Source organism: Penaeus vannamei, chromosome 6, assembly GCF_042767895.1.
Source record: "Penaeus vannamei isolate JL-2024 chromosome 6, ASM4276789v1, whole genome shotgun sequence".
NCBI lineage: Eukaryota > Metazoa > Arthropoda > Malacostraca > Decapoda > Penaeidae > Penaeus > Penaeus vannamei.
Genome location: NC_091554.1, coordinates 43,489,150 through 43,496,649, shown reverse-complemented (window position 1 = coordinate 43,496,649; position 7,500 = coordinate 43,489,150). Strand labels below are relative to the sequence as shown.

Below are 7,500 nucleotides of genomic sequence, written 5' to 3'. Positions count from 1 at the left end.
AATCATGATAAAATTATTATAATAATAAAAATAAGGATAATTATAATAATGATAAAAAAATAATTGTTTAAGACAATAATAATAGTAACAGTGGTAATACAAATGATAATAATAATCTAACAACAACGACAACAGCAACAACAACAACAACAACAACAACAAAAACCACCAACAACAATAATAAAACCACCCCAATCCCCCCTCCCCCCCCCTAGACCTCCTCCCCCGCTCGCTCCCCCGAGAATTCCTCCCCCGACAGAACGAGCGAAGGAAAAGGAAGCGGGGGTCGGCAACACGAGCGCCCTGTTTTTGTTTTGTTTTGTTTAGATTTTTTTGTTTTGTTTTGTTTTCTTTTCTTTTTTTCTTTTTTTTTGGTATATAGTGACATTAAAGCCTCACGCACTTCCGGGACTTTCCCTGGGAGATTTGAAATAATAATAATAATTATAATAATAATAAAAATAAGAAATAAGTCTTTCCTCTTTCCTTTCCTGCATTTCCTTTCGTATTCTCGGTTTCCTCCCTTCCGCTCTCTCATTTCTCTGACTTTACTTTTTTTCTATTTTCTAACTCCTTTCTTTCTATCTCTCGAGAATCTCTCTCTCTCTCTCTCCTGTCTCTTTCTCTCTCTTTCTGTCTGTCTTTCTCTCTCTCTCTCTCTCTGTCCCTTTTCGCCTCTCCCATTCGGTCCCTCCTTCTCTCTCTCTCCCTTTTCTTCTCTCTCATCAGCACCCTCCTCTTCTCCCTTTCACCTCCCCTTTCTTTCTTCTCTCCCCCACTTCCCTTTTCCCTCCACATCCCACTCCTCTCTCCACTCACTCTCTCCTCTACTCCTCACTCCCTCCTACTTTCACCCCTCTTCCCTCCCTCTCTCCTCCTTCTAGAAGCTACTACAAACAAGGTCAACTTCCCCCCCCCCACCTCCTCCTTCCCTTTACAACACACCTCCTATCTCCCTACTCCTCCCTCCCTCATCCTTGAATCCTCTACTCCTCCCTCCTCCTTCATCCCCTCCCTCATCCTTCACCCTACCCTCTCCCCCTTTCCCCCTGCCGCTTTCAAATCACTCTGCATCCTATCTCTCCTTCCTTATCCTCCCTCTCAATCTCTCCTCCCCTTCCTCCTCCCTCATTCTGCATCCTATCTCTTCCCTCCCCTCTAGCTCATCCTACATCCAATCCCTTCCCTCTCCCCTCCCTCCTGCATCATACCTCTCCCTCTTCTCCCATCGCCCCCTCCCCTCATCTCTGCATCCTATCTCCCCCTACCCTTCACCGCCCCCCATCTCTCCGCCCTCCCCCTCCCTCATCCAGCATCCTAGCCTCACCCTCCTTTCCCTCCTCCCTCCTCCAGCACTATCTCTCCCCCTCCCCCTCCTTCATCCTACATCCTACCTCACCCTCTTCCCTGCTCACTCCCCGTTCCCCCCCAACTTCCCTTCCCTTCTCCCTCCTCCTCCATCCAATCCCCCCTTCCCCCTCCCTCCCCTTACCCTCTCCCCATCCTCCTTCCCTCCTCCCTCATCCAGCATTCTTCCCCCCTCCCTCCCCCTTCCCCCTTCCTACATCCTCCATCCAATCCCCCCCTTCCTCCCCCCTCCCTCCTCCCTCCTCCTCCACTTGCCTGCGGACTGTGTGGATCTCCCTGGCATCCACACGGTGACGCAACGACGGAATCCGCCCGACGCTATAATTGTGCGACTCGGATCGGGGAGGGAAGGTTCTAGAGCGAGAGACACGAAGGAAGGAAGAGAAGGAAGAGAAGGAGGGTGAAGAAGGAGAGGAAGGAAGAGGAGGGTGGAGAAGGAGAGAATTGAGGGGGAACGGGAACAAGAAGCAAGGAAGGAAAGAAGGAAGAGGAGGGTGGAGGAGAAAATTAGAGGAGAACAGGAAGGAAGGAAGAGAAGGAAGGTGGAGAAGGAGAGAATTGGAGAGGAACGGGAAGAAAGGAAGGAAGGAAGAGGAGGGTGGAGAAGGAGAGAATTGGAGAGGAACGGGAAGGAAGGAAGGGAGAGGAAGAGGGTGGAGAAGAGAAGGAGAGAATTAGAAGAGAAACAGGAAGGAAGGAAAAGGAGGGTGAAGGAGAGAATTGAAGGGGAACATGAAGGAAGGAAGGAAGGAAGGAAGGGAAGGAGGGTGGAGGAGAGAACTGAACAGGAATAGGAAGGAAGGAAGGAAGGAAGAGAAGGATGGCGGGGAGGAGAGGAAGGAAGGAAGGAAACGAAGAATGGTGGGGAGGAAAGAATCTAAAAAACAGGAAGGAAGGAAGGAAAGAGGGATGGCAAAGAGAAAAAAAATCAAAGGAACAGGAAGGAAAGAAAATAAAGATGACAGGAAGGAAAAAAATCCGAAAGAAAGCAAAAGTGACCATTAATGACTAATAACATAAGGAAGAACTAGATAATAACCAGCAGGTGAACGAAACGACCTGCAAATTAGTAAACAAAAAAAGAAAAACACAAAAAAAAAGAAAAAAAAAAGACCCAAAAACAAAACATACACAAATAATAAACAATTACAAAATCTTACAAAACATTAACAACATTAGCCATTAAGAGAACGTGACCTAAGATAAACGCCTTCAAAACAAGACCTCCCACTCTGGGATATTCCTCGCTCCACGTATTCAGTGCACGATTGAGAGTCCGCCTTCAGGAAGGCGGTGTACTTACATACATACATACATGCACATATACACATATATTACAGAGAGAGAGAGAGAGAGAGAGAGAGAGAGAGAGAGAGAGAGAGAGAGAGAGAGAGAGAGAGAGAGAGAGAGAGAGAGAGAGAGAGAGAGAGAGAGAGAGAGAGAGAGAGAGGAAGGGGAAGGAGAGGGAGAGGGAAGGGAAAGAGAGAGAGAGAGAGAGAGAGAGAAAGGGAGAGAGAGAGAGAGAGAGAGAGTGAGAGAGAGAGAGAGAGAGAGAGAGAGAATATAGAAAAGAGAAAAAAGAGATAGAATATAGAAAAGAGAAAAGAGAAAAAAAGAATGAGAGAGAAAAAGAGAAAAAAGAAAAAAAAAAGAAAGAGAGATTCGTACTCCGGACACGTAACCGCGAGTATATGTATGTATGCATGAAAGTATGTACGTACGTACGTGTGATTCTACGTACACGCATCTCGTAGCGAAAGTCGAATGTGACCACTGGACCTGGCAGTGACATAATAACCTTTAACAGACCTTTGCCCATCACCCTACCCCCCCACCCCCTCCTACCCCATGACTCTCCCTGTCACCTGTGTTCTGCATCCTCCCTCCTCACCCTCCTCACTCTCTCCCTTACTCCTCCCCCTTGTCACCTGTGATCTTCTTCTCCCCTCCTCTACCCTCCCCTTGTCACCTGTATCTCGCTCCCCTCCCTCCCCCCCTTCCTCGCCCCTTCATCTGTGACATAGGGTGAAGGGGGGGTGATGTCTCTCCCCTCCCCCCCTCCCTTACCCTCCCCCTAGTCACCTGTATCTCGCTCCCCCCTCCCTCCCCCCCTTCCTCGCCCCTTCATCTGTGACATAGGGGGAAGAGTGTGTGTGTGGGGGGGGGTAGGTGATGTCTCTCCCCCCCTCCCCTCCCCTTCCCCGTCACCTGAGCGACTTTGCGAAACGTGATAGGTTCGGCTGCCCGCTTAAGTAGGTCGTTTTTCGGATGTGTGCAGTACGCGAGTCGGTGGGGAGAGGGAAGGAGGGAGGGAGGGGGAGGGAAGGAGGGAGGGAGGGAAGGAGGGAGGGGGAGGGAAGGAGGGAGGGAGGGAGGGGGGGGGAGGGAAGAGAGGAGGGAAGGTGGGAAGGTGGGAGGGAGGGGGAGGGAAGGAGGGAGGGAGGGGGAGGGAGGGGGAGAGAGGGGGAGGGGGAGGGAGAGGGAAGGAGGGAGTGACGGAAGGGGGGAGGGAAGGTGGGAAAGGAGGGAGGGAGGGAAGGGGAGGAAAGGAGGGAGGGAGTGAGGGAGGGAGGAAGGGAGGGAGGAAAAAAGGGATGGAAGGACGAGGGAAAGAAGGAAAGTAGGAGAGCGGACACGACAAAATAAAAAGAGAAATTAAAAAAAAAGAAAAAGAAAAAAAATAAACTAAATCAAACCGAAAAAAACACGTCAAAGAACGCAAAGAACTAAAAAAACAACAACAACAACAACACAACTTCATCCTATCCACGGAAATCGCAACAACCCGCTGCCACCGACTGCCTCCCGCCAACCAACACCTTCGAGAACCTTCGAGAACCTTCGCCGCTACGTAAGGCCGCTCTCGACGCCCCCCCCCCCCTCCATACGGGCGGCCGCTCACCTACCTCGTTGTAAGGGCCACTCGCCGACGGGCAGAAAGGCTTGGTTTAATTAGGGGGATGTACAGGTGAATCAAATCTGAAGGTATGTGATCGTATATGTACTTGTTTGCACCTGGAAGTAGGTATGTGCATGTGTGTGTGTGTGTGTGTGTGTGTGTGTGTGTGTGTGTGTGTGTGTGTGTGTGTGTGTGTGTGTGTGTGTGTGTGTGTGTGTGTGTGTGTGTGTGTGTGTGTGTGTGTGTGTGTGTGTGTGTGTGTGTGTATGTGTGTGTATGTATTTATGTGTGTGTATGTATTTATGTGTGTATGTATGTATTTATGTGTGTATGTATGTATGTATGTATATATGTATATATATGTATATATATATATATGTATGTATGTATGTATATATGTATATATATAAGTATGTATGGATGTATAAATGCACACATGGAGGTGGCATAGTTCAGCGGTAGAGCGATGCCTTTGTAATCGCAAGGTCCTGGGGCCGGATACTCAAAAGAGCCATAAACTTGCTGGCGGTGCCTAGGGGTGCCTTATCTCGGACTCAGCTTCGTATGCAGAACGGTTTTTTTTTCCGGCGCCTTATCCGTGCCTTACACCCTGCACCGCCGCAAAGCACTTATGGCGTCGGATCTCCAGTGGCCAATCAGAGCTCCTGTTTCAAGCGGCTTTTAGGGAATCTTGACCAATCACAAGCCGTGAATACTAATCAGCTGAGTTTGTAAACACAACACTATGTCCAGTCCGTAGCATGATGAAACTTTTTAACTAATATGTTCTAGAAATATTAACACAGAAATATGCAAGATTCCTAATGAAAAAAATGACCTTATTTACGCAATGAAATTTAGGAACGAAGCATTGTCTCCTCGAAAGGCTGGATAATATTACAAGAGTAATTTTAGCTTTGAATTTTCATACTAATCGCTACTTGGAAAAAGTATTAAAGTCTTAACTACGTTTGTATAAGTAAAGTAATCTTTTTTTGTGAATTGTCGTGCTGTCCACTCACCCACAAACTACGTTAACAATTATAAAAATAATGACATTAACAGTAATAACAGAAAAGACATGCGAGTATAAGTAAAACCATTATATCCGAGGCGAAGACAGTACTTATGCTAGTTTCAGTGAAATGCCTTGTTTACAGCTACAGCACTCGGGCGGGAGTGAGATACACACCTACTGGCAAAGGCAAATCAGTTATATTGGAATACAACACTTACTGTCTTATTTACTTGTCCACGACTGGTTCACGCACCCATAATAACAATATAATTGAGCAAAACACAAATTGCAAGGTTGTACTAATTGTCCTGAGGCTGAAAAAGTGTCATTTATGGTTCGCCGTAACTAGCTAAGGCTGCTCTCCCCTGCCTTACTCTACGGCGCCTTAACTAGTACCGATATAGAGGGTCCCTTGTTCTGTGTATGGGTTGTAAAAGCACTCGTCTGTGAATTACGGCGCCTTGAGGAGATACGGCGCCGTAACGCGTCTCAGTATCCGGCCCTTGGGTTCGCGACCGGCCGCCCCCTCTCAGTCGAATCAGCTGTTGGTGAGAGTACTGGCAGGCTGAAATCATGTTCCTCGACGCACATATCCCCTGCGTACACTTGGATTTGGGATCAATTTTGATCTCGATAAACACCCACACACCCACACACGCACGCACGCACACACACACACACACACACACACACACACACACACACACACACACACACACACACACACACACACACACACACACACACACACACACACACACACACACACACACACACACGCACACACACACACACACACGCACACACACACACACACACAAGCACACGCACACGCACACGCACACAACACACACACACGCACACCTACACATAATACACAGCACGTCGACCACAAATCCAAACCTCACGCCCCGTTCCCGACATGCCACCAACGACAAAACCCCAACTCGCAGCCTCCCGCTCCGTCATACATCCTCTCCTGCTTCTAGTCCTCGAGGGGTTTATATACTCCCTCGACCTCCCACCCCCTCCCTCCAACCAACCCCCACAGACACCACCACCCCAACCCCTACCCAGAGCCACTTCCCCCAACCCCTACCCACAGCCACCCCCAACCCCCACCCCTACCCAGAGCCACCCTCCAACCCCCCTACCCCCAGCCACCCCCCACCCCCAGCCACCCCCCCACTCCCCCCCCCACCCCAAGGAACCGAGGCGCGGGCGTCACTTGTGCCACGTGTGGGAGGGTATCGATTGGCGAGTGCCCGGGCCCAGGCACTCGTCCGGGGGCTCCTTGCGCTAGCCTTAATCCACGGCATGGAAGAGGAGGCGGAGGGAAGGGGGAAGAGGAGGATAAAGGGAGGAGAGGGAAGGGGGAAGAGGAGGATAAAGGGAGGAGAGGGAAGGGAGAAGAGGAGGATAAAGGGAGGAGACGGAAGGGGGAAGAGGAGGATAAAGGGAGGGAGAGGGAAGGGGGAAGAGGAGGATAAAGGGAGGAGACGGAAGGGGGAAGAGGAGGATAAAGGGAGGAGAGGGAAGGGGAAGAGGAGGATAAAGGGAGGAGACGGAAGGGGGAAGAGGAGGATAAAGGGAGGAGAGGGAAGGGGGAAGAGGAGGATAAAGGGAGGAGAGGGAAGGGGGAAGAGGAGGATAAAGGGAGGAGAGGGAAGGGGGAAGAGGGAGGATAAAGGGAGGAGAGGGAAAGGGAAGCGGGAAGAGGAGCATAAAGGAGGAGGCGGAGAGGGAGGGGGGTAGAGGAGAGAGGAGCTGTAGGCGAGAAGGAGAGGGAATAGAGGAGAGGAGAGAGACGAGAGGGGAGAAGAGAGCTGAGAGGAGAGGAGAGGAAAAGAGAGAGAGATGGGGAAGAGCTGAAAAGAGAGAACAGGAGATGAGAGGAGAGAGAAGAGAACATGGGGGAGGGGAAATGAGAGTAGAGAAGTGGGAGAGGAGAGGAGAGGAAAGCATGGGCGAGGGTAAATGAGAGTAGAGAAAAGGGGAGAGAGAAGAGGAGAGGAGAGCACGGGAGAGGGAAAAATATAGGACAGAAGAGAGGCGAGGAGAGAGAAGAGACATCATGAGAGGAGTGCAGAGAAAAGAGGAGAAGGAAGGAAGAGAGTAGAAGATAGGGTAAGAGAGGAAAGTAAACATGGACGGAAGAATTGTATGGCATAAGAAAAATATGGAAAAGAAAATGAAAGAAGTTTGGGCGGGGGGA

At 49.8% G+C, this 7,500-nt stretch overlaps 1 protein-coding gene across 5 annotated transcripts in view; it reads right to left on the bottom strand.

Moving 5' to 3' along the window:
* Positions 1 to 7,500, bottom strand: part of Nt5b (5' nucleotidase B) — an 80,176-nt gene that overhangs the window by 24,290 nt on the left and 48,386 nt on the right. The window lies entirely within an intron of this gene.